Source organism: Schistosoma mansoni, chromosome 1 (genome assembly GCF_000237925.1).
Source record: "Schistosoma mansoni strain Puerto Rico chromosome 1, complete genome".
NCBI classification, from domain to species: Eukaryota; Metazoa; Platyhelminthes; class Trematoda; order Strigeidida; family Schistosomatidae; genus Schistosoma; species Schistosoma mansoni.
Genome location: NC_031495.1, coordinates 12286650 through 12312313, shown reverse-complemented (window position 1 = coordinate 12312313; position 25664 = coordinate 12286650). Strand labels below are relative to the sequence as shown.

At 45.1% G+C, this 25664-nt stretch overlaps 1 protein-coding gene and 4 non-coding genes across 5 annotated transcripts in view; 1 reads left to right on the top strand and 4 right to left on the bottom strand.

Annotated features, from left to right (window-relative positions):
• Positions 1–25664, top strand: part of Smp_165420 (putative zinc finger protein) — a gene marked incomplete at both ends in the record, with an annotated part of 156356 nt that overhangs the window by 15137 nt on the left and 115555 nt on the right.
• On the bottom strand, positions 1313–1383 carry Smp_tRNA_01221_Pro_CGG.1.1. Its single transcript has one exon. It is a non-coding gene (tRNA).
• On the bottom strand, positions 5249–5319 carry Smp_tRNA_01211_Pro_TGG.1.1. Its single transcript has one exon. It is a non-coding gene (tRNA).
• On the bottom strand, positions 11799–11869 carry Smp_tRNA_01105_Pro_CGG.1.1. The gene has a single exon. It is a non-coding gene (tRNA).
• Positions 13116–13186, bottom strand: Smp_tRNA_01207_Pro_CGG.1.1. Its single transcript has one exon. It is a non-coding gene (tRNA).

The following is a 25664-nucleotide window of genomic DNA, read 5'->3' as shown; positions in this document are numbered from 1 at the left end:
GAAAACCTGGAAGACTGGACCGCCGATTTGTCCTATTGTGGTGGACTACCTGGTGATCTATCTTCAAGACACTCATGCTTTCTTTATGAAAATACTCAGATCTCCTCTCAATCCCCTTCTGATAATAATAATCACATGCTCTCTACTGACTGACTTCAACAGATATTTCCTTGAGTTCTAATGGAAAGCCTCGGTCACTGGATTTCTACCACGTCTGTTGTACAGATATCTCCTCACTGAACACAATTGGTGAACCGCTTCTCCAAATCCTGGATTGGTTGAACTTACACATTATCACCGATGGACCCCGTCTACCTCAGTGGGCTCTCGCTGACGGGTCCTGTATGTGTGTGTGTGTGTTGCTGTCATTTTGAGTGTTCGCGTGAGACATGTGGTGCGAGAATGATTGTCCACCGTATGGAGGGAGACACGACAGATCATGGAGGAGAGCGAAACCTACTGTGATGTGCTGATCGATCAGACGGTCACCTGGTTGGCACACTGTGCACAAGTTTGTCGAACACTGTCGGTCAAGCACACAACCGACCGATCGTTACAACCACAAAATCGTGCCGAATCACACTTACAACCACTTACACCTGACTAGTCACAAGACGCTTTAAATACAGTCCGCTGCAATCCTCATACAATCAGCAGCACACGCGCATGTGAGCGATTGGTGTGATCTAGAAGTGCAGATGTCAGGTCACCTAAACGAAACTGAAGTGAACAGGTCGGATCGACATGTCTACGAAACGACGAATTGAATAAACCACAGTGTTGCTCTTCATAACATATCCATCCAATGTGTGTTAAGTCCACATGACTTGTGAAATGGAACTCTCAATGGCAACTGTGAATCTCGAAACACACTGCGAACATAAGCCAGAAGAGTTATTTCTCCGATTGTATAATGCAGCAGTAACACTTGTGTGGTTGCATTTCACAAGCAACTCTCTATCACAACTGTGTTAAAAAAATATGCCATCAGTTAGAAGAATGTGTGGTATGTCTCGATTGCAGATTGATTCTGTGGTGAGACTAACATCCACAACCGATCAATGTCACATTACTATTCATAAAATGAAAGCGACGGATGGAAGTTTCGACCATGTATGAGTATTATCACTATCATAATGATCAAACTGTTCGCTTGTGGGCGTTTCTGTGTGAGCACAGAGTTTTCTGAATGCTGGTCGACCAGTGGATGGAATACAGGATTGCATATTGGTGGTGGTGGGCGAGCAGAGTGAGTGAGTATGGTGTGTGTGATGAATGGGGTGAATGTGTATGTGTATATTTGAAAAGTATGGGCCCAGCCGGGATTCGAACCCGGGACCACTCGCACCCGAAGCGAGTATCATACACCTAGACCACTAGGCCAACGAGTCCAAATTCACCTACAACCACCGTCAAACTATCAACACCTATCCCACACAACAAACGAAACACAATCACACACACTCACCTACTCAATCAAACTATCGGTCACTCATAAATACACTCACTCACTCACTCACTCACTCACACACTCACTCACCCATACACTCACCAATACACTCACCAATTCACCCACTAACCCAATCACTCACTCAATCAATCAATCAATCAATCACCAAGTCATCTCATCTCTATCATAATGATCACACTGTCCGGGTGTATGTGTGTGTGTGTGTTGCTGTGAGTCTGAGTGTTCGCGTGAGACATGTGGTGCGAGAATGATTGTCCACCGTATGGAGGGAGACACGACAGATCATGGAGGAGAGCGAAACCTACTGTGATGTGCTGATCGATCAGACGGTCACCTGGTTGGCACACTGTGCACAAGTTTGTCGAACACTGTCGGTCAAGCACACAACCGACCGATCGTTACAACCACAAAATCGTGCCGAATCACACTTACAACCACTTACACCTGACTAGTCACAAGACGCTTTAAATACAGTCCGCTGCAATCCTCATACAATCAGCAGCACACGCGCATGTGAGCGATTGGTGTGATCTAGAAGTGCAGATGTCAGGTCACCTAAACGAAACTGAAGTGAACAGGTCGGATCGACATGTCTACGAAACGACGAATTGAATAAACCACAGTGTTGCTCTTCATAACATATCCATCCAATGTGTGTTAAGTCCACATGACTTGTGAAATGGAACTCTCAATGGCAACTGTGAATCTCGAAACACACTGCGAACATAAGCCAGAAGAGTTATTTCTCCGATTGTATAATGCAGCAGTAACACTTGTGTGGTTGCATTTCACAAGCAACTCTCTATCACAACTGTGTTAAAAAAATATGCCATCAGTTAGAAGAATGTGTGGTATGTCTCGATTGCAGATTGATTCTGTGGTGAGACTAACATCCACAACCGATCAATGTCACATTACTATTCATAAAATGAAAGCGACGGATGGAAGTTTCGACCATGTATGAGTATTATCACTATCATAATGATCAAACTGTTCGCTTGTGGGCGTTTCTGTGTGAGCACAGAGTTTTCTGAATGCTGGTCGACCAGTGGATGGAATACAGGATTGCATATTGGTGGTGGTGGGCGAGCAGAGTGAGTGAGTATGGTGTGTGTGATGAATGGGGTGAATGTGTATGTGTATATTTGAAAAGTATGGGCCCAGCCGGGATTCGAACCCGGGACCACTCGCACCCAAAGCGAGTATCATACCCCTAGACCACTAGGCCAACGAGTCCAAATTCACCTACAACCACCGTCAAACTATCAACACCTATCCCACACAACAAACGAAACACAATCACACACACTCACCTACTCAATCAAACTATCGGTCACTCATAAATACACTCACTCACTCACTCACTCACTCACACACTCACTCACCCATACACTCACCAATACACTCACCAATACACCCACTAACCCAATCACTCACTCAATCAATCAATCAATCACCAAGTCATCTCATCTCTATCATAATGATCACACTGTCCGGGTGTATGTGTGTGTGTGTTGCTGTGAGTCTGAGTGTTCGCGTGAGACATGTGGTGCGAGAATGATTGTCCACCGTATGGAGGGAGACACGACAGATCATGGAGGAGAGCGAAACCTACTGTGATGTGCTGATCGATCAGACGGTCACCTGGTTGGCACACTGTGCACAAGTTTGTCGAACACTGTCGGTCAAGCACACAACCGACCGATCGTTACAACCACAAAATCGTGCCGAATCACACTTACAACCACTTACACCTGACTAGTCACAAGACGCTTTAAATACAGTCCGCTGCAATCCTCATACAATCAGCAGCACACGCGCATGTGAGCGATTGGTGTGATCTAGAAGTGCAGATGTCAGGTCACCTAAACGAAACTGAAGTGAACAGGTCGGATCGACATGTCTACGAAACGACGAATTGAATAAACCACAGTGTTGCTCTTCATAACATATCCATCCAATGTGTGTTAAGTCCACATGACTTGTGAAATGGAACTCTCAATGGCAACTGTGAATCTCGAAACACACTGCGAACATAAGCCAGAAGAGTTATTTCTCCGATTGTATAATGCAGCAGTAACACTTGTGTGGTTGCATTTCACAAGCAACTCTCTATCACAACTGTGTTAAAAAAATATGCCATCAGTTAGAAGAATGTGTGGTATGTCTCGATTGCAGATTGATTCTGTGGTGAGACTAACATCCACAACCGATCAATGTCACATTACTATTCATAAAATGAAAGCGACGGATGGAAGTTTCGACCATGTATGAGTATTATCACTATCATAATGATCAAACTGTTCGCTTGTGGGCGTTCCTGTGTGAGCACAGAGTTTTCTGAATGCTGGTCGACCAGTGGATGGAATACAGGATTGCATATTGGTGGTGGTGGGCGAGCAGAGTGAGTGAGTATGGTGTGTGTGATGAATGGGGTGAATGTGTATGTGTATATTTGAAAAGTATGGGCCCAGCCGGGATTCGAACCCGGGACCACTCGCACCCAAAGCGAGTATCATACCCCTAGACCACTAGGCCAACGAGTCCAAATTCACCTACAACCACCGTCAAACTATCAACACCTATCCCACACAACAAACGAAACACAATCACACACACTCACCTACTCAATCAAACTATCGGTCACTCATAAATACACTCACTCACTCACTCACACACTCACTCACCCATACACTCACCAATACACTCACCAATTCACCCACTAACCCAATCACTCACTCACTCAATCAATCAATCAATCACCAAGTCATCTCATCTCTATCATAATGATCACACTGTCCGGGTGTATGTGTGTGTGTGTGTGTTGCTGTGAGTCTGAGTGTTCGCGTGAGACATGTGGTGCGAGAATGATTGTCCACCGTATGGAGGGAGACACGACAGATCATGGAGGAGAGCGAAACCTACTGTGATGTGCTGATCGATCAGACGGTCACCTGGTTGGCACACTGTGCACAAGTTTGTCGAACACTGTCGGTCAAGCACACAACCGACCGATCGTTACAACCACAAAATCGTGCCGAATCACACTTACAACCACTTACACCTGACTAGTCACAAGACGCTTTAAATACAGTCCGCTGCAATCCTCATACAATCAGCAGCACACGCGCATGTGAGCGATTGCTGTGATCTAGAAGTGCAGATGTCAGGTCACCTAAACGAAACTGAAGTGAACAGGTCGGATCGACATGTCTACGAAACGACGAATTGAATAAACCACAGTGTTGCTCTTCATAACATATCCATCCAATGTGTGTTAAGTCCACATGACTTGTGAAATGGAACTCTCAATGGCAACTGTGAATCTCGAAACACACTGCGAACATAAGCCAGAAGAGTTATTTCTCCGATTGTATAATGCAGCAGTAACACTTGTGTGGTTGCATTTCACAAGCAACTCTCTATCACAACTGTGTTAAAAAAATATGCCATCAGTTAGAAGAATGTGTGGTATGTCTCGATTGCAGATTGATTCTGTGGTGAGACTAACATCCACAACCGATCAATGTCACATTACTATTCATAAAATGAAAGCGACGGATGGAAGTTTCGACCATGTATGAGTATTATCACTATCATAATGATCAAACTGTTCGCTTGTGGGCGTTCCTGTGTGAGCACAGAGTTTTCTGAATGCTGGTCGACCAGTGGATGGAATACAGGATTGCATATTGGTGGTGGTGGGCGAGCAGAGTGAGTGAGTATGGTGTGTGTGATGAATGGGGTGAATGTGTATGTGTATATTTGAAAAGTATGGGCCCAGCCGGGATTCGAACCCGGGACCACTCGCACCCAAAGCGAGTATCATACACCTAGACCACTAGGCCAACGAGTCCAAATTCACCTACAACCACCGTCAAACTATCAACACCTATCCCACACAACAAACGAAACACAATCACACACACTCACCTACTCAATCAAACTATCGGTCACTCATAAATACACTCACTCACTCACTCACTCACTCACACACTCACTCACCCATACACTCACCAATACACTCACCAATTCACCCACTAACCCAATCACTCACTCACTCAATCAATCAATCAATCACCAAGTCATCTCATCTCTATCATAATGATCACACTGTCCGGGTGTATGTGTGTGTGTGTGTGTTGCTGTGAGTCTGAGTGTTCGCGTGAGACATGTGGTGCGAGAATGATTGTCCACCGTATGGAGGGAGACACGACAGATCATGGAGGAGAGCGAAACCTACTGTGATGTGCTGATCGATCAGACGGTCACCTGGTTGGCACACTGTGCACAAGTTTGTCGAACACTGTCGGTCAAGCACACAACCGACCGATCGTTACAACCACAAAATCGTGCCGAATCACACTTACAACCACTTACACCTGACTAGTCACAAGACGCTTTAAATACAGTCCGCTGCAATCCTCATACAATCAGCAGCACACGCGCATGTGAGCGATTGGTGTGATCTAGAAGTGCAGATGTCAGGTCACCTAAACGAAACTGAAGTGAACAGGTCGGATCGACATGTCTACGAAACGACGAATTGAATAAACCACAGTGTTGCTCTTCATAACATATCCATCCAATGTGTGTTAAGTCCACATGACTTGTGAAATGGAACTCTCAATGGCAACTGTGAATCTCGAAACACACTGCGAACATAAGCCAGAAGAGTTATTTCTCCGATTGTATAATGCAGCAGTAACACTTGTGTGGTTGCATTTCACAAGCAACTCTCTATCACAACTGTGTTAAAAAATATGCCATCAGTTAGAAGAATGTGTGGTATGTCTCGATTGCAGATTGATTCTGTGGTGAGACTAACATCCACAACCGATCAATGTCACATTACTATTCATAAAATGAAAGCGACGGATGGAAGTTTCGACCATGTATGAGTATTATCACTATCATAATGATCAAACTGTTCGCTTGTGGGCGTTCCTGTGTGAGCACAGAGTTTTCTGAATGCTGGTCGACCAGTGGATGGAATACAGGATTGCATATTGGTGGTGGTGGGCGAGCAGAGTGAGTGAGTATGGTGTGTGTGATGAATGGGGTGAATGTGTATGTGTATATTTGAAAAGTATGGGCCCAGCCGGGATTCGAACCCGGGACCACTCGCACCCAAAGCGAGTATCATACCCCTAGACCACTAGGCCAACGAGTCCAAATTCACCTACAACCACCGTCAAACTATCAACACCTATCCCACACAACAAACGAAACACAATCACACACACTCACCTACTCAATCAAACTATCGGTCACTCATAAATACACTCACTCACTCACTCACTCACACACTCACTCACCCATACACTCACCAATACACTCACCAATTCACCCACTAACCCAATCACTCACTCACTCAATCAATCAATCAATCACCAAGTCATCTCATCTCTATCATAATGATCACACTGTCCGGGTGTATGTGTGTGTGTGTGTTGCTGTGAGTCTGAGTGTTCGCGTGAGACATGTGGTGCGAGAATGATTGTCCACCGTATGGAGGGAGACACGACAGATCATGGAGGAGAGCGAAACCTACTGTGATGTGCTGATCGATCAGACGGTCACCTGGTTGGCACACTGTGCACAAGTTTGTCGAACACTGTCGGTCAAGCACACAACCGACCGATCGTTACAACCACAAAATCGTGCCGAATCACACTTACAACCACTTACACCTGACTAGTCACAAGACGCTTTAAATACAGTCCGCTGCAATCCTCATACAATCAGCAGCACACGCGCATGTGAGCGATTGGTGTGATCTGGAAGTGCAGATGTCAGGTCACCTAAACGAAACTGAAGTGAACAGGTCGGATCGACATGTCTACGAAACGACGAATTGAATAAACCACAGTGTTGCTCTTCATAACATATCCATCCAATGTGTGTTAAGTCCACATGACTTGTGAAATGGAACTCTCAATGGCAACTGTGAATCTCGAAACACACTGCGAACATAAGCCAGAAGAGTTATTTCTCCGATTGTATAATGCAGCAGTAACACTTGTGTGGTTGCATTTCACAAGCAACTCTCTATCACAACTGTGTTAAAAAAATATGCCATCAGTTAGAAGAATGTGTGGTATGTCTCGATTGCAGATTGATTCTGTGGTGAGACTAACATCCACAACCGATCAATGTCACATTACTATTCATAAAATGAAAGCGACGGATGGAAGTTTCGACCATGTATGAGTATTATCACTATCATAATGATCAAACTGTTCGCTTGTGGGCGTTCCTGTGTGAGCACAGAGTTTTCTGAATGCTGGTCGACCAGTGGATGGAATACAGGATTGCATATTGGTGGTGGTGGGCGAGCAGAGTGAGTGAGTATGGTGTGTGTGATGAATGGGGTGAATGTGTATGTGTATATTTGAAAAGTATGGGCCCAGCCGGGATTCGAACCCGGGACCACTCGCACCCGAAGCGAGTATCATACACCTAGACCACTAGGCCAACGAGTCCAAATTCACCTACAACCACCGTCATACTATCAACACCTATCCCACACAACAAACGAAACACAATCACACACACTCACCTACTCAATCAAACTATCGGTCACTCATAAATACACTCACTCACTCACTCACTCACTCACACACTCACTCACCCATACACTCACCAATACACTCACCAATTCACCCACTAACCCAATCACTCACTCACTCAATCAATCAATCAATCACCAAGTCATCTCATCTCTATCATAATGATCACACTGTCCGGGTGTATGTGTGTGTGTGTGTTGCTGTGAGTCTGAGTGTTCGCGTGAGACATGTGGTGCGAGAATGATTGTCCACCGTATGGAGGGAGACACGACAGATCATGGAGGAGAGCGAAACCTACTGTGATGTGCTGATCGATCAGACGGTCACCTGGTTGGCACACTGTGCACAAGTTTGTCGAACACTGTCGGTCAAGCACACAACCGACCGATCGTTACAACCACAAAATCGTGCCGAATCACACTTACAACCACTTACACCTGACTAGTCACAAGACGCTTTAAATACAGTCCGCTGCAATCCTCATACAATCAGCAGCACACGCGCATGTGAGCGATTGGTGTGATCTAGAAGTGCAGATGTCAGGTCACCTAAACGAAACTGAAGTGAACAGGTCGGATCGACATGTCTACGAAACGACGAATTGAATAAACCACAGTGTTGCTCTTCATAACATATCCATCCAATGTGTGTTAAGTCCACATGACTTGTGAAATGGAACTCTCAATGGCAACTGTGAATCTCGAAACACACTGCGAACATAAGCCAGAAGAGTTATTTCTCCGATTGTATAATGCAGCAGTAACACTTGTGTGGTTGCATTTCACAAGCAACTCTCTATCACAACTGTGTTAAAAAAATATGCCATCAGTTAGAAGAATGTGTGGTATGTCTCGATTGCAGATTGATTCTGTGGTGAGACTAACATCCACAACCGATCAATGTCACATTACTATTCATAAAATGAAAGCGACGGATGGAAGTTTCGACCATGTATGAGTATTATCACTATCATAATGATCAAACTGTTCGCTTGTGGGCGTTTCTGTGTGAGCACAGAGTTTTCTGAATGCTGGTCGACCAGTGGATGGAATACAGGATTGCATATTGGTGGTGGTGGGCGAGCAGAGTGAGTGAGTATGGTGTGTGTGATGAATGGGGTGAATGTGTGTGTGTATATTTGAAAAGTATGGGCCCAGCCGGGATTCGAACCCGGGACCACTCGCACCCAAAGCGAGTATCATACACCTAGACCACTAGGCCAACGAGTCCAAATTCACCTACAACCACCGTCAAACTATCAACACCTATCCCACACAACAAACGAAACACAATCACACACACTCACCTACTCAATCAAACTATCGGTCACTCATAAATACACTCACTCACTCACTCACTCACACACTCACTCACCCATACACTCACCAATACACTCACCAATTCACCCACTAACCCAATCACTCACTCACTCAATCAATCAATCAATCACCAAGTCATCTCATCTCTATCATAATGATCACACTGTCCGGGTGTATGTGTGTGTGTGTGTTGCTGTGAGTCTGAGTGTTCGCGTGAGACATGTGGTGCGAGAATGATTGTCCACCGTATGGAGGGAGACACGACAGATCATGGAGGAGAGCGAAACCTACTGTGATGTGCTGATCGATCAGACGGTCACCTGGTTGGCACACTGTGCACAAGTTTGTCGAACACTGTCGGTCAAGCACACAACCGACCGATCGTTACAACCACAAAATCGTGCCGAATCACACTTACAACCACTTACACCTGACTAGTCACAAGACGCTTTAAATACAGTCCGCTGCAATCCTCATACAATCAGCAGCACACGCGCATGTGAGCGATTGGTGTGATCTAGAAGTGCAGATGTCAGGTCACCTAAACGAAACTGAAGTGAACAGGTCGGATCGACATGTCTACGAAACGACGAATTGAATAAACCACAGTGTTGCTCTTCATAACATATCCATCCAATGTGTGTTAAGTCCACATGACTTGTGAAATGGAACTCTCAATGGCAACTGTGAATCTCGAAACACACTGCGAACATAAGCCAGAAGAGTTATTTCTCCGATTGTATAATGCAGCAGTAACACTTGTGTGGTTGCATTTCACAAGCAACTCTCTATCACAACTGTGTTAAAAAAATATGCCATCAGTTAGAAGAATGTGTGGTATGTCTCGATTGCAGATTGATTCTGTGGTGAGACTAACATCCACAACCGATCAATGTCACATTACTATTCATAAAATGAAAGCGACGGATGGAAGTTTCGACCATGTATGAGTATTATCACTATCATAATGATCAAACTGTTCGCTTGTGGGCGTTTCTGTGTGAGCACAGAGTTTTCTGAATGCTGGTCGACCAGTGGATGGAATACAGGATTGCATATTGGTGGTGGTGGGCGAGCAGAGTGAGTGAGTATGGTGTGTGTGATGAATGGGGTGAATGTGTATGTGTATATTTGAAAAGTATGGGCCCAGCTGGGATTCGAACCCGGGACCACTCGCACCCAAAGCGAGTATCATACCCCTAGACCACTAGGCCAACGAGTCCAAATTCACCTACAACCACCGTCAAACTATCAACACCTATCCCACACAACAAACGAAACACAATCACACACACTCACCTACTCAATCAAACTATCGGTCACTCATAAATACACTCACTCACTCACCCATACACTCACCAATACACTCACCAATTCACCCACTAACCCAATCACTCACTCACTCAATCAATCAATCAATCACCAAGTCATCTCATCTCTATCATAATGATCACACTGTCCGGGTGTATGTGTGTGTGTGTGTGTTGCTGTGAGTCTGAGTGTTCGCGTGAGACATGTGGTGCGAGAATGATTGTCCACCGTATGGAGGGAGACACGACAGATCATGGAGGAGAGCGAAACCTACTGTGATGTGCTGATCGATCAGACGGTCACCTGGTTGGCACACTGTGCACAAGTTTGTCGAACACTGTCGGTCAAGCACACAACCGACCGATCGTTACAACCACAAAATCGTGCCGAATCACACTTACAACCACTTACACCTGACTAGTCACAAGACGCTTTAAATACAGTCCGCTGCAATCCTCATACAATCAGCAGCACACGCGCATGTGAGCGATTGGTGTGATCTAGAAGTGCAGATGTCAGGTCACCTAAACGAAACTGAAGTGAACAGGTCGGATCGACATGTCTACGAAACGACGAATTGAATAAACCACAGTGTTGCTCTTCATAACATACCCATCCAATGTGTGTTAAGTCCACATGACTTGTGAAATGGAACTCTCAATGGCAACTGTGAATCTCGAAACACACTGCGAACATAAGCCAGAAGAGTTATTTCTCCGATTGTATAATGCAGCAGTAACACTTGTGTGGTTGCATTTCACAAGCAACTCTCTATCACAACTGTGTTAAAAAAATATGCCATCAGTTAGAAGAATGTGTGGTATGTCTCGATTGCAGATTGATTCTGTGGTGAGACTAACATCCACAACCGATCAATGTCACATTACTATTCATAAAATGAAAGCGACGGATGGAAGTTTCGACCATGTATGAGTATTATCACTATCATAATGATCAAACTGTTCGCTTGTGGGCGTTTCTGTGTGAGCACAGAGTTTTCTGAATGCTGGTCGACCAGTGGATGGAATACAGGATTGCATATTGGTGGTGGTGGGCGAGCAGAGTGAGTGAGTATGGTGTGTGTGATGAATGGGGTGAATGTGTATGTGTATATTTGAAAGGTATGGGCCCAGCCGGGATTCGAACCCGGGACCACTCGCACCCAAAGCGAGTATCATACACCTAGACCACTAGGCCAACGAGTCCAAATTCACCTACAACCACCGTCAAACTATCAACACCTATCCCACACAACAAACGAAACACAATCACACACACTCACCTACTCAATCAAACTATCGGTCACTCATAAATACACTCACTCACTCACTCACTCACTCACACACTCACTCACCCATACACTCACCAATACACTCACCAATTCACCCACTAACCCAATCACTCACTCAATCAATCAATCAATCAATCACCAAGTCATCTCATCTCTATCATAATGATCACACTGTCCGGGTGTATGTGTGTGTGTGTGTTGCTGTGAGTCTGAGTGTTCGCGTGAGACATGTGGTGCGAGAATGATTGTCCACCGTATGGAGGGAGACACGACAGATCATGGAGGAGAGCGAAACCTACTGTGATGTGCTGATCGATCAGACGGTCACCTGGTTGGCACACTGTGCACAAGTTTGTCGAACACTGTCGGTCAAGCACACAACCGACCGATCGTTACAACCACAAAATCGTGCCGAATCACACTTACAACCACTTACACCTGACTAGTCACAAGACGCTTTAAATACAGTCCGCTGCAATCCTCATACAATCAGCAGCACACGCGCATGTGAGCGATTGGTGTGATCTAGAAGTGCAGATGTCAGGTCACCTAAACGAAACTGAAGTGAACAGGTCGGATCGACATGTCTACGAAACGACGAATTGAATAAACCACAGTGTTGCTCTTCATAACATATCCATCCAATGTGTGTTAAGTCCACATGACTTGTGAAATGGAACTCTCAATGGCAACTGTGAATCTCGAAACACACTGCGAACATAAGCCAGAAGAGTTATTTCTCCGATTGTATAATGCAGCAGTAACACTTGTGTGGTTGCATTTCACAAGCAACTCTCTATCACAACTGTGTTAAAAAAATATGCCATCAGTTAGAAGAATGTGTGGTATGTCTCGATTGCAGATTGATTCTGTGGTGAGACTAACATCCACAACCGATCAATGTCACATTACTATTCATAAAATGAAAGCGACGGATGGAAGTTTCGACCATGTATGAGTATTATCACTATCATAATGATCAAACTGTTCGCTTGTGGGCGTTCCTGTGTGAGCACAGAGTTTTCTGAATGCTGGTCGACCAGTGGATGGAATACAGGATTGCATATTGGTGGTGGTGGGCGAGCAGAGTGAGTGAGTATGGTGTGTGTGATGAATGGGGTGAATGTGTATGTGTATATTTGAAAAGTATGGGCCCAGCCGGGATTCGAACCCGGGACCACTCGCACCCAAAGCGAGTATCATACACCTAGACCACTAGGCCAACGAGTCCAAATTCACCTACAACCACCGTCAAACTATCAACACCTATCCCACACAACAAACGAAACACAATCACACACACTCACCTACTCAATCAAACTATCGGTCACTCATAAATACACTCACTCACCCATACACTCACCAATACACTCACCAATTCACCCACTAACCCAATCACTCACTCAATCAATCAATCAATCAATCACCAAGTCATCTCATCTCTATCATAATGATCACACTGTCCGGGTGTATGTGTGTGTGTGTGTTGCTGTGAGTCTGAGTGTTCGCGTGAGACATGTGGTGCGAGAATGATTGTCCACCGTATGGAGGGAGACACGACAGATCATGGAGGAGAGCGAAACCTACTGTGATGTGCTGATCGATCAGACGGTCACCTGGTTGGCACACTGTGCACAAGTTTGTCGAACACTGTCGGTCAAGCACACAACCGACCGATCGTTACAACCACAAAATCGTGCCGAATCACACTTACAACCACTTACACCTGACTAGTCACAAGACGCTTTAAATACAGTCCGCTGCAATCCTCATACAATCAGCAGCACACGCGCATGTGAGCGATTGGTGTGATCTAGAAGTGCAGATGTCAGGTCACCTAAACGAAACTGAAGTGAACAGGTCGGATCGACATGTCTACGAAACGACGAATTGAATAAACCACAGTGTTGCTCTTCATAACATATCCATCCAATGTGTGTTAAGTCCACATGACTTGTGAAATGGAACTCTCAATGGCAACTGTGAATCTCGAAACACACTGCGAACATAAGCCAGAAGAGTTATTTCTCCGATTGTATAATGCAGCAGTAACACTTGTGTGGTTGCATTTCACAAGCAACTCTCTATCACAACTGTGTTAAAAAAATATGCCATCAGTTAGAAGAATGTGTGGTATGTCTCGATTGCAGATTGATTCTGTGGTGAGACTAACATCCACAACCGATCAATGTCACATTACTATTCATAAAATGAAAGCGACGGATGGAAGTTTCGACCATGTATGAGTATTATCACTATCATAATGATCAAACTGTTCGCTTGTGGGCGTTCCTGTGTGAGCACAGAGTTTTCTGAATGCTGGTCGACCAGTGGATGGAATACAGGATTGCATATTGGTGGTGGTGGGCGAGCAGAGTGAGTGAGTATGGTGTGTGTGATGAATGGGGTGAATGTGTATGTGTATATTTGAAAAGTATGGGCCCAGCCGGGATTCGAACCCGGGACCACTCGCACCCAAAGCGAGTATCATACCCCTAGACCACTAGGCCAACGAGTCCAAATTCACCTACAACCACCGTCAAACTATCAACACCTATCCCACACAACAAACGAAACACAATCACACACACTCACCTACTCAATCAAACTATCGGTCACTCATAAATACACTCACTCACTCACTCACTCACTCACACACTCACTCACCCATACACTCACCAATACACTCACCAATTCACCCACTAACCCAATCACTCACTCAATCAATCAATCAATCACCAAGTCATCTCATCTCTATCATAATGATCACACTGTCCGGGTGTATGTGTGTGTGTGTGTTGCTGTGAGTCTGAGTGTTCGCGTGAGACATGTGGTGCGAGAATGATTGTCCACCGTATGGAGGGAGACACGACAGATCATGGAGGAGAGCGAAACCTACTGTGATGTGCTGATCGATCAGACGGTCACCTGGTTGGCACACTGTGCACAAGTTTGTCGAACACTGTCGGTCAAGCACACAACCGACCGATCGTTACAACCACAAAATCGTGCCGAATCACACTTACAACCACTTACACCTGACTAGTCACAAGACGCTTTAAATACAGTCCGCTGCAATCCTCATACAATCAGCAGCACACGCGCATGTGAGCGATTGCTGTGATCTAGAAGTGCAGATGTCAGGTCACCTAAACGAAACTGAAGTGAACAGGTCGAATCGACATGTCTACGAAACGACGAATTGAATAAACCACAGTGTTGCTCTTCATAACATATCCATCCAATGTGTGTTAAGTCCACATGACTTGTGAAATGGAACTCTCAATGGCAACTGTGAATCTCGAAACACACTGCGAACATAAGCCAGAAGAGTTATTTCTCCGATTGTATAATGCAGCAGTAACACTTGTGTGGTTGCATTTCACAAGCAACTCTCTATCACAACTGTGTTAAAAAAATATGCCATCAGTTAGAAGAATGTGTGGTATGTCTCGATTGCAGATTGATTCTGTGGTGAGACTAACATCCACAACCGATCAATGTCACATTACTATTCATAAAATGAAAGCGACGGATGGAGGTTTCGACCATGTATGAGTATTATCACTATCATAATGATCAAACTGTTCGCTTGTGGGCGTTTCTGTGTGAGCACAGAGTTTTCTGAATGCTGGTCGACCAGTGGATGGAATACAGGATTGCATATTGGTGGTGGTGGGCGAGCAGAGTGAGTGAGTATGGTGTGTGTGATGAATGGGGTGAATGTGTATGTGTATATTTGAAAAGTATGGGCCCAGCCGGGATTCGAACCCGGGACCACTCGCACCCGAAGCGAGTATCATATCCCTAGACCACTAGGCCAACGAGTCCAAATTCACCTACAACCACCGTCAAACTATCAACACCTATCCCACACAACAAACGAAACACAATCACACACACTCACCTACTCAATCAAACTATCGGTCACTCATAAATACACTCACTCACTCACTCACTCACACACTCACTCACCCATACACTCACCAATACACTCACCAATTCACCCACTAACCCAATCACTCACTCACTCAATCAATCAATCAATCACCAAGTCATCTCATCTCTATCATAATGATCACACTGTCCGGGTGTATGTGTGTGTGTGTGTTGCTGTGAGTCTGAGTGTTCGCGTGAGACATGTGGTGCGAGAATGATTGTCCACCGTATGGAGGGAGACACGACAGATCATGGAGGAGAGCGAAACCTACTGTGATGTGCTGATCGATCAGACGGTCACCTGGTTGGCACACTGTGCACAAGTTTGTCGAACACTGTCGGTCAAGCACACAACCGACCGATCGTTACAACCACAAAATCGTGCCGAATCACACTTACAACCACTTACACCTGACTAGTCACAAGACGCTTTAAATACAGTCCGCTGCAATCCTCATACAATCAGCAGCACACGCGCATGTGAGCGATTGGTGTGATCTAGAAGTGCAGATGTCAGGTCACCTAAACGAAACTGAAGTGAACAGGTCGGATCGACATGTCTACGAAACGACGAATTGAATAAACCACAGTGTTGCTCTTCATAACATATCCATCCAATGTGTGTTAAGTCCACATGACTTGTGAAATGGAACTCTCAATGGCAACTGTGAATCTCGAAACACACTGCGAACATAAGCCAGAAGAGTTATTTCTCCGATTGTATAATGCAGCAGTAACACTTGTGTGGTTGCATTTCACAAGCAACTCTCTATCACAACTGTGTTAAAAAATATGCCATCAGTTAGAAGAATGTGTGGTATGTCTCGATTGCAGATTGATTCTGTGGTGAGACTAACATCCACAACCGATCAATGTCACATTACTATTCATAAAATGAAAGCGACGGATGGAAGTTTCGACCATGTATGAGTATTATCACTATCATAATGATCAAACTGTTCGCTTGTGGGCGTTTCTGTGTGAGCACAGAGTTTTCTGAATGCTGGTCGACCAGTGGATGGAATACAGGATTGCATATTGGTGGTGGTGGGCGAGCAGAGTGAGTGAGTATGGTGTGTGTGATGAATGGGGTGAATGTGTATGTGTATATTTGAAAAGTATGGGCCCAGCCGGGATTCGAACCCGGGACCACTCGCACCCAAAGCGAGTATCATACACCTAGACCACTAGGCCAACGAGTCCAAATTCACCTACAACCACCGTCAAACTATCAACACCTATCCCACACAACAAACGAAACACAATCACACACACTCACCTACTCAATCAAACTATCGGTCACTCATAAATACACTCACTCACTCACACACTCACTCACCCATACACTCACCAATACACTCACTACACTCACCAATACACCCACTAACCCAATCACTCACTCAATCAATCAATCAATCACCAAGTCATCTCATCTCTATCATAATGATCACACTGTCCGGGTGTATGTGTGTGTGTGTGTTGCTGTGAGTCTGAGTGTTCGCGTGAGACATGTGGTGCGAGAATGATTGTCCACCGTATGGAGGGAGACACGACAGATCATGGAGGAGAGCGAAACCTACTGTGATGTGCTGATCGATCAGACGGTCACCTGGTTGGCACACTGTGCACAAGTTTGTCGAACACTGTCGGTCAAGCACACAACCGACCGATCGTTACAACCACAAAATCGTGCCGAATCACACTTACAACCACTTACACCTGACTAGTCACAAGACGCTTTAAATACAGTCCGCTGCAATCCTCATACAATCAGCAGCACACGCGCATGTGAGCGATTGGTGTGATCTAGAAGTGCAGATGTCAGGTCACCTAAACGAAACTGAAGTGAACAGGTCGGATCGACATGTCTACGAAACGACGAATTGAATAAACCACAGTGTTGCTCTTCATAACATATCCATCCAATGTGTGTTAAGTCCACATGACTTGTGAAATGGAACTCTCAATGGCAACTGTGAATCTCGAAACACACTGCGAACATAAGCCAGAAGAGTTATTTCTCCGATTGTATAATGCAGCAGTAACACTTGTGTGGTTGCATTTCACAAGCAACTCTCTATCACAACTGTGTTAAAAAAATATGCCATCAGTTAGAAGAATGTGTGGTATGTCTCGATTGCAGATTGATTCTGTGGTGAGACTAACATCCACAACCGATCAATGTCACATTACTATTCATAAAATGAAAGCGACGGATGGAGGTTTCGACCATGTATGAGTATTATCACTATCATAATGATCAAACTGTTCGCTTGTGGGCGTTCCTGTGTGAGCACAGAGTTTTCTGAATGCTGGTCGACCAGTGGATGGAATACAGGATTGCATATTGGTGGTGGTGGGCGAGCAGAGTGAGTGAGTATGGTGTGTGTGATGAATGGGGTGAATGTGTATGTGTATATTTGAAAAGCATGGGCCCAGCCGGGATTCGAACCCGGGACCACTCGCACCCAAAGCGAGTATCATACCCCTAGACCACTAGGCCAACGAGTCCAAATTCACCTACAACCACCGTCAAACTATCAACACCTATCCCACACAACAAACGAAACACAATCACACACACTCACCTACTCAATCAAACTATCGGTCACTCATAAATACACTCACTCACTCACTCACTCACACACTCACTCACCCATACACTCACCAATACACTCACCAATACACCAACCCAATCACTCACTCACTCAATCAATCAATCAATCACCAAGTCATCTCATCTCTATCATAATGATCACACTGTCCGGGTGTATGTGTGTGTGTGTGTTGCTGTGAGTCTGAGTGTTCGCGTGAGACATGTGGTGAGAGAATGATTGTCCACCGTATGGAGGGAGACACGACAGATCATGGAGGAGAGCGAAACCTACTGTGATGTGCTGATCGATCAGACGGTCACCTGGTTGGCACACTGTGCACAAGTTTGTCGAACACTGTCGGTCAAGCACACAACCGACCGATCGTTACAACCACAAAATCGTGCCGAATCACACTTACAACCACTTACACCTGACTAGTCACAAGACGCTTTAAATACAGTCCGCTGCAATCCTCATACAATCAGCAGCACACGCGCATGTGAGCGATTGGTGTGATCTGGAAGTGCAGATGTCAGGTCACCTAAACGAAACTGAAGTGAACAGGTCGGATCGACATGTCTACGAAACGACGAATTGAATAAACCACAGTGTTGCTCTTCATAACATATCCATCCAATGTGTGTTAAGTCCACATGACTTGTGAAATGGAACTCTCAATGGCAACTGTGAATCTCGAAACACACTGCGAACATAAGCCAGAAGAGTTATTTCTCCGATTGTATAATGCAGCAGTAACACTTGTGTGGTTGCATTTCACAAGCAACTCTCTATCACAACTGTGTTAAAAAAATATGCCATCAGTTAGAAGAATGTGTGGTATGTCTCGATTGCAGATTGATTCTGTGGTGAGACTAACATCCACAACCGATCAATGTCACATTACTATTCATAAAATGAAAGCGACGGATGGAAGTTTCGACCATGTATGAGTATTATCACTATCATAATGATCAAACTGTTCGCTTGTGGGCGTTCCTGTGTGAGCACAGAGTTTTCTGAATGCTGGTCGACCAGTGGATGGAATACAGGATTGCATATTGGTGGTGGTGGGCGAGCAGAGTGAGTGAGTATGGTGTGTGTGATGAATGGGGTGAATGTGTATGTGTATATTTGAAAAGTATGGGCCCAGCCGGGATTCGAACCCGGGACCACTCGCACCCAAAGCGAGTATCATACCCCTAGACCACTAGGCCAACGAGTCCAAATTCACCTACAACCACCGTCAAACTATCAACACCTATCCCACACAACAAACGAAACACAATCACACACACTCACCTACTCAATCAAACTATCGGTCACTCATAAATACACTCACTCACTCACTCACTCACTCACTCACTCACACACTCACTCACCCATACACTCACCAATACACTCACCAATTCACCCACTAACCCAATCACTCACTCACTCAATCAATCAATCAATCACCAAGTCATCTCATCTCTATCATAATGATCACACTGTCCGGGTGTATGTGTGTGTGTGTGTGTTGCTGTGAGTCTGAGTGTTCGCGTGAGACATGTGGTGCGAGAATGATTGTCCACCGTATGGAGGGAGACACGACAGATCATGGAGGAGAGCGAAACCTACTGTGATGTGCTGATCGATCAGACGGTCACCTGGTTGGCACACTGTGCACAAGTTTGTCGAACACTGTCGGTCAAGCACACAACCGACCGATCGTTACAACCACAAAATCGTGCCGAATCACACTTACAACCACTTACACCTGACTAGTCACAAGACGCTTTAAATACAGTCCGCTGCAATCCTCATACAATCAGCAGCACACGCGCATGTGAGCGATTGGTGTGATCTAGAAGTGCAGATGTCAGGTCACCTAAACGAAACTGAAGTGAACAGGTCGGATCGACATGTCTACGAAACGACGAATTGAATAAACCACAGTGTTGCTCTTCATAACATATCCATCCAATGTGTGTTAAGTCCACATGACTTGTGAAATGGAACTCTCAATGGCAACTGTGAATCTCGAAACACACTGCGAACATAAGCCAGAAGAGTTATTTCTCCGATTGTATAATGCAGCAGTAACACTTGTGTGGTTGCATTTCACAAGCAACTCTCTATCACAACTGTGTTAAAAAAATATGCCATCAGTTAGAAGAATGTGTGGTATGTCTCGATTGCAGATTGATTCTGTGGTGAGACTAACATCCACAACCGATCAATGTCACATTACTATTCATAAAATGAAAGCGACGGATGGAGGTTTCGACCATGTATGAGTATTATCACTATCATAATGATCAAACTGTTCGCTTGTGGGCGTTCCTGTGTGAGCACAGAGTTTTCTGAATGCTGGTCGACCAGTGGATGGAATACAGGATTGCATATTGGTGGTGGTGGGCGAGCAGAGTGAGTGAGTATGGTGTGTGTGATGAATGGGGTGAATGTGTATGTGTATATTTGAAAAGTATGGGCCCAGCCGGGATTCGAACCCGGGACCACTCGCACCCAAAGCGAGTATCATACCCCTAGACCACTAGGCCAACGAGTCCAAATTCACCTACAACCACCGTCAAACTATCAACACCTATCCCACACAACAAACGAAACACAATCACACACACTCACCTACTCAATCAAACTATCGGTCACTCATAAATACACTCACTCACTCACTCACTCACACACTCACTCACCCATACACTCACCAATACACTCACCAATTCACCCACTAACCCAATCACTCACTCACTCAATCAATCAATCAATCAATCACCAAGTCATCTCATCTCTATCATAATGATCACACTGTCCGGGTGTATGTGTGTGTGTGTGTTGCTGTGAGTCTGAGTGTTCGCGTGAGACATGTGGTGCGAGAATGATTGTCCACCGTATGGAGGGAGACACGACAGATCATGGAGGAGAGCGAAACCTACTGTGATGTGCTGATCGATCAGACGGTCACCTGGTTGGCACACTGTGCACAAGTTTGTCGAACACTGTCGGTCAAGCACACAAACGACCGATCGTTACAACCACAAAATCGTGCCGAATCACACTTACAACCACTTACACCTGACTAGTCACAAGACGCTTTAAATACAGTCCGCTGCAATCCTCATACAATCAGCAGCACACGCGCATGTGAGCGATTGGTGTGATCTAGAAGTGCAGATGTCAGGTCACCTAAACGAAACTGAAGTGAACAGGTCGGATCGACATGTCTACGAAACGACGAATTGAATAAACCACAGTGTTGCTCTTCATAACATATCCATCCAATGTGTGTTAAGTCCACATGACTTGTGAAATGGAACTCTCAATGGCAACTGTGAATCTCGAAACACACTGCGAACATAAGCCAGAAGAGTTATTTCTCCGATTGTATAATGCAGCAGTAACACTTGTGTGGTTGCATTTCACAAGCAACTCTCTATCACAACTGTGTTAAAAAAATATGCCATCAGTTAGAAGAATGTGTGGTATGTCTCGATTGCAGATTGATTCTGTGGTGAGACTAACATCCACAACCGATCAATGTCACATTACTATTCATAAAATGAAAGCGACGGATGGAAGTTTCGACCATGTATGAGTATTATCACTATCATAATGATCAAACTGTTCGCTTGTGGGCGTTCCTGTGTGAGCACAGAGTTTTCTGAATGCTGGTCGACCAGTGGATGGAATACAGGATTGCATATTGGTGGTGGTGGGCGAGCAGAGTGAGTGAGTATGGTGTGTGTGATGAATGGGGTGAATGTGTATGTGTATATTTGAAAAGTATGGGCCCAGCCGGGATTCGAACCCGGGACCACTCGCACCCGAAGCGAGTATCATACACCTAGACCACTAGGCCAACGAGTCCAAATTCACCTACAACCACCGTCAAACTATCAACACCTATCCCACACAACAAACGAAACACAATCACACACACTCACCTACTCAATCAAACTATCGGTCACTCATAAATACACTCACTCACTCACTCACTCACACACTCACTCACCCACCAATACACTCACCAATTCACCCACTAACCCAATCACTCACTCAATCAATCAATCAATCAATCACCAAGTCATCTCATCTCTATCATAATGATCACACTGTCCGGGTGTATGTGTGTGTGTGTGTTGCTGTGAGTCTGAGTGTTCGCGTGAGACATGTGGTGCGAGAATGATTGTCCACCGTATGGAGGGAGACACGACAGATCATGGAGGAGAGCGAAACCTACTGTGATGTGCTGATCGATCAGACGGTCACCTGGTTGGCACACTGTGCACAAGTTTGTCGAACACTGTCGGTCAAGCACACAACCGACCGATCGTTACAACCACAAAATCGTGCCGAATCACACTTACAACCACTTACACCTGACTAGTCACAAGACGCTTTAAATACAGTCCGCTGCAATCCTCATACAATCAGCAGCACACGCGCATGTGAGCGATTGGTGTGATCTGGAAGTGCAGATGTCAGGTCACCTAAACGAAACTGAAGTGAACAGGTCGGATCGACATGTCTACGAAACGACGAATTGAATAAACCACAGTGTTGCTCTTCATAACATATCCATCCAATGTGTGTTAAGTCCACATGACTTGTGAAATGGAACTCTCAATGGCAACTGTGAATCTCGAAACACACTGCGAACATAAGCCAGAAGAGTTATTTCTCCGATTGTATAATGCAGCAGTAACACTTGTGTGGTTGCATTTCACAAGCAACTCTCTATCACAACTGTGTTAAAAAAATATGCCATCAGTTAGAAGAATGTGTGGTATGTCTCGATTGCAGATTGATTCTGTGGTGAGACTAACATCCACAACCGATCAATGTCACATTACTATTCATAAAATGAAAGCGACGGATGGAAGTTTCGACCATGTATGAGTATTATCACTATCATAATGATCAAACTGTTCGCTTGTGGGCGTTCCTGTGTGAGCACAGAGTTTTCTGAATGCTGGTCGACCAGTGGATGGAATACAGGATTGCATATTGGTGGTGGTGGGCGAGCAGAGTGAGTGAGTATGGTGTGTGTGATGAATGGGGTGAATGTGTATGTGTATATTTGAAAAGTATGGGCCCAGCCGGGATTCGAACCCGGGACCACTCGCACCCAAAGCGAGTATCATACCCCTAGACCACTAGGCCAACGAGTCCAAATTCACCTACAACCACCGTCAAACTATCAACACCTATCCCACACAACAAACGAAACACAATCACACACACTCACCTACTCAATCAAACTATCGGTCACTCATAAATACACTCACTCACTCACTCACTCACTCACACACTCACTCACCCATACACTCACCAATACACTCACCAATTCACCCACTAACCCAATCACTCACTCAATCAATCAATCAATCACCAAGTCATCTCATCTCTATCATAATGATCACACTGTCCGGGTGTATGTGTGTGTGTGTGTTGCTGTGAGTCTGAGTGTTCGCGTGAGACATGTGGTGCGAGAATGATTGTCCACCGTATGGAGGGAGACACGACAGATCATGGAGGAGAGCGAAACCTACTGTGATGTGCTGATCGATCAGACGGTCACCTGGTTGGCACACTGTGCACAAGTTTGTCGAACACTGTCGGTCAAGCACACAACCGACCGATCGTTACAACCACAAAATCGTGCCGAATCACACTTACAACCACTTACACCTGACTAGTCACAAGACGCTTTAAATACAGTCCGCTGCAATCCTCATACAATCAGCAGCACACGCGCATGTGAGCGATTGGTGTGATCTAGAAGTGCAGATGTCAGGTCACCTAAACGAAACTGAAGTGAACAGGTCGGATCGACATGTCTACGAAACGACGAATTGAATAAACCACAGTGTTGCTCTTCATAACATATCCATCCAATGTGTGTTAAGTCCACATGACTTGTGAAATGGAACTCTCAATGGCAACTGTGAATCTCGAAACACACTGCGAACATAAGCCAGAAGAGTTATTTCTCCGATTGTATAATGCAGCAGTAACACTTGTGTGGTTGCATTTCACAAGCAACTCTCTATCACAACTGTGTTAAAAAAATATGCCATCAGTTAGAAGAATGTGTGGTATGTCTCGATTGCAGATTGATTCTGTGGTGAGACTAACATCCACAACCGATCAATGTCACATTACTATTCATAAAATGAAAGCGACGGATGGAAGTTTCGACCATGTATGAGTATTATCACTATCATAATGATCAAACTGTTCGCTTGTGGGCGTTCCTGTGTGAGCACAGAGTTTTCTGAATGCTGGTCGACCAGTGGATGGAATACAGGATTGCATATTGGTGGTGGTGGGCGAGCAGAGTGAGTGAGTATGGTGTGTGTGATGAATGGGGTGAATGTGTATGTGTATATTTGAAAAGTATGGGCCCAGCCGGGATTCGAACCCGGGACCACTCGCACCCGAAGCGAGTATCATACACCTAGACCACTAGGCCAACGAGTCCAAATTCACCTACAACCACCGTCAAACTATCAACACCTATCCCACACAACAAACGAAACACAATCACACACACTCACCTACTCAATCAAACTATCGGTCACTCATAAATACACTCACTCACTCACTCACTCACACACTCACTCACCCATACACTCACCAATACACTCACCAATTCACCCACTAACCCAATCACTCACTCAATCAATCAATCAATCACCAAGTCATCTCATCTCTATCATAATGATCACACTGTCCGGGTGTATGTGTGTGTGTGTGTGTTGCTGTGAGTCTGAGTGTTCGCGTGAGACATGTGGTGCGAGAATGATTGTCCACCGTATGGAGGGAGACACGACAGATCATGGAGGAGAGCGAAACCTACTGTGATGTGCTGATCGATCAGACGGTCACCTGGTTGGCACACTGTGCACAAGTTTGTCGAACACTGTCGGTCAAGCACACAACCGACCGATCGTTACAACCACAAAATCGTGCCGAATCACACTTACAACCACTTACACCTGACTAGTCACAAGACGCTTTAAATACAGTCCGCTGCAATCCTCATACAATCAGCAGCACACGCGCATGTGAGCGATTGGTGTGATCTAGAAGTGCAGATGTCAGGTCACCTAAACGAAACTGAAGTGAACAGGTCGGATCGACATGTCTACGAAACGACGAATT